Consider the following 2,954-nt stretch of genomic DNA (forward strand, 5'->3'; position numbering starts at 1 on the left):
ACTGACACGTGTCAAAGGATGGCAGAAGGGAGGAGGTGACATGTGGCGCCACCTCTAGGTGAACCCTATGCTGACACATGGCAGGTAAATAGGAGGACAGAGAAAAGACAAGTGGCACCAATCCAAGGGACAAGTCTCCTATATTTTTGGGTTTTTCAAAGTTCAGTTTTTTCAAAAGAAAAGCCTATGTGACACCACCTTAGTGTGGGTCCCATATTGCTTCTTTATTGAAATAAGGACAAGACAACAAAACCGCTTTTTGGAATTTTCATAAAATTTGGACTAATTGGCAAAACAGAAATTTTGAAAAGATTTGGCCCCTGTAGGGCGATTTTGTAAAAGGAAGATATTTGAAATTTGTTGACAAAAGGGCAAAATCTGAGATGAAATTTATTGAAAGTTATCCAGATTGTTTTCGTGATAAAATATTTTGAAATTCAGAGTCCTGGGGGTAAAATGGGAAGAATTGATAATTTTGAAGACCCAGGGTTTTGAATTTGATTTTAAAAAGAGTTGAAATTCAAATCTAGATTGAAAATTTTGAAATTGAGAGTTCTGGACCTCGAAATGACATGCTGTGCAGTGCAGTGATATGAAATGTTCATGCAATGATATGCAATGCCATGTCTTATGCAATATAATCTTGAACCAAGACTTGGAGATTCCTGTCTTCTATCAGGAATAAAATTTTGAACATCTGAGCTAAAAATAGAGAAATTTTGAGAGTTGCAGATGAAATTTAGACTTTTGCAAGGTCCAGGCTCAGAAAATGACCATTTTGCCCTCCAACAATCTCAGGAACTGGATGATGATGCTTGGTGGAAATGTCGGGGAGATGAATGAAAATTTGGGGTGTTTACAAACTTCAAATCGCCAATGTGATTCCCTTACTGCTCATCGTTCAAGATTTTGCTTGACGAATGAAGCCCCTTTTGGAAAGGCTTCACTTTTTGGCAAAATGCTCTTTTCATAAAGACTAAGTCATTTACGTATGGCTTGGTTGTGGCCCAAGGTTCCAATAACCTTGATGAATGCATGGTACGCACAATGGTGTGCATCCATTTCTCGAGTTAAGCTTAGCGATTTCCCGCCAAAGAAGGGAGATGTCACTGAAATAGATAAAAGAAATGCGTGCTTTCTCCTTCAAAGAGAGAAAGTGCTGCTAAAATTTCTGAAGAAGCTAAGAATAGCTTAGAAAGAACATAGCAGGATACTCTGTCATATAGCAGAGTGCTACCTAGTTCATGGAATGTTTTTTACAACGTAGAAAGGATCGTCGCACCACTGCCGATAGAGTAGGGGAGGTGCTGACGAAATGGTTGGCAGAAGTGTTGCCGAAACTGGTTAAACGACATAATGATGTCCGTTGTTGGAACGATGCCAGAATGACTCGTCTCCCAGATACCTGTAAGGGCACCTTGCTCGTAAGGGCCGCTGAGTCGGAGTAGCGGTTGCGCCTTGACAAGGTTTGGACTCGTTGCGTAAAAATACATCAAGCAGTCGATCTATTTAGATCGAGTCATATGCATGCTCATTGAGAATGGTTATACAACCAGACTCGTAAGGGCCAAAGAGCCAGAGTGTTTTGTCTCCACCCGAAAGAGTTGTGATGCTCGTGATGGCCGCAGTGCCGAGAGCGGTGTTAAGCATGCATATGAATAAGACTTAAGGTCACATATACCCCGCGGTTGAAAATCGTGTTAGGGGTATCCCCATTGGTTGATGACCATGCTTGGGGCATACTAAATGAGGTCGGGTATATACTCCTGTAGTGCTGAGGCACGAGCTGCCTAAATGGCATGCAATATCTGACCAAGTAACTATAAGACTGGCAGACTCCTTCAGGAATTATGCTTATTGTGGAATGACAGTGATGGTACAGCCTTGAGTGACATGTATTAAACTTTGGACCTGATAGAGTCCACGATGACCTCAGTCACTCATGTGTTTTGGGGTCGTTGTTATCCTTAAGATCTATGGATTGAACCCAATTACTGCAAGTAGAGGATGCATCTAAATATGGGCCTAGTAGGATTCTCCCAGTTGAAACACACTGTCCTACTATGGATAAAGTCAACAGGCCTCTGGAGTATCTAAAATACATAGAATAATCAACCCCCAGAACGTCGAGTTAATGCCCGGACAATTGCTCACCTGCGTACCAAGGATGAACGAGGTTAAATATCGAAACAATGCATTAGCTTAGGTTCAGCGATGCTTGAATGTATGAGTAGATGGATGTTGTTGAGTCAGTCCTGCATAACCTTTGTGAAGATGTCATGATCGATATACGACTGGACTGACTAGGCAAAAACCCGTGTTGTATTCGAACGACTAAGCGAAGCTCAAGGAGTTGTCCTTAGATGTGTGGGATACAGATGTGCCAAGTATGAAGACTTGAGCTAGATATCCCTTTGAGACCCTGAAGAGGTCAAGGCTAAGTCGTGGAGACTTAAGCGGTTATTCAAATCACAGCCCTGAAGAGGCTTGCGCTAAGTCATGAAGACTTGAGCGGATGTTCAACTCATAGCCTTGAGGAGGCTCTTGCAATATACGCTAAGTCTTGGAGGCTTGAGCATCGTTATTGCAAACTGCGACCCTGAGTGGTCATCATACGTACTTGAGTTGAATGGATATGTGATTGCTTGCTTACCATACCATCAGTGGTTCTGACCCTGTTTTATGGGGATTACAGGTGTTGGACCTGCGTTGTGATATGCGGAGCAAGGCGACATCGAGTTCCAGGGTTTCTCTAGACAGAGTTGTACTGCTTTCTTTTATTGATCCTATACTGTTTTTCCCAGCAGTGATGTTGTAATAAACATGTGGTTTTTAATAAAATGGAACACTTAGGTGGTCAATGAGTTACTTGGCCACATACCTGTAATGTGTTTGGGGTTTTCTAAAATTGACGACTCATTATCGTCTAATTCCGCTGCTAAAAGCTTTCCTAA

The sequence above is a fragment of the Nuphar pumila genome, chromosome 1 (assembly GCF_984573655.1).
Source record: "Nuphar pumila chromosome 1, dmNupPumi1.hap1.1, whole genome shotgun sequence".
NCBI classification, from domain to species: Eukaryota; Viridiplantae; Streptophyta; class Magnoliopsida; order Nymphaeales; family Nymphaeaceae; genus Nuphar; species Nuphar pumila.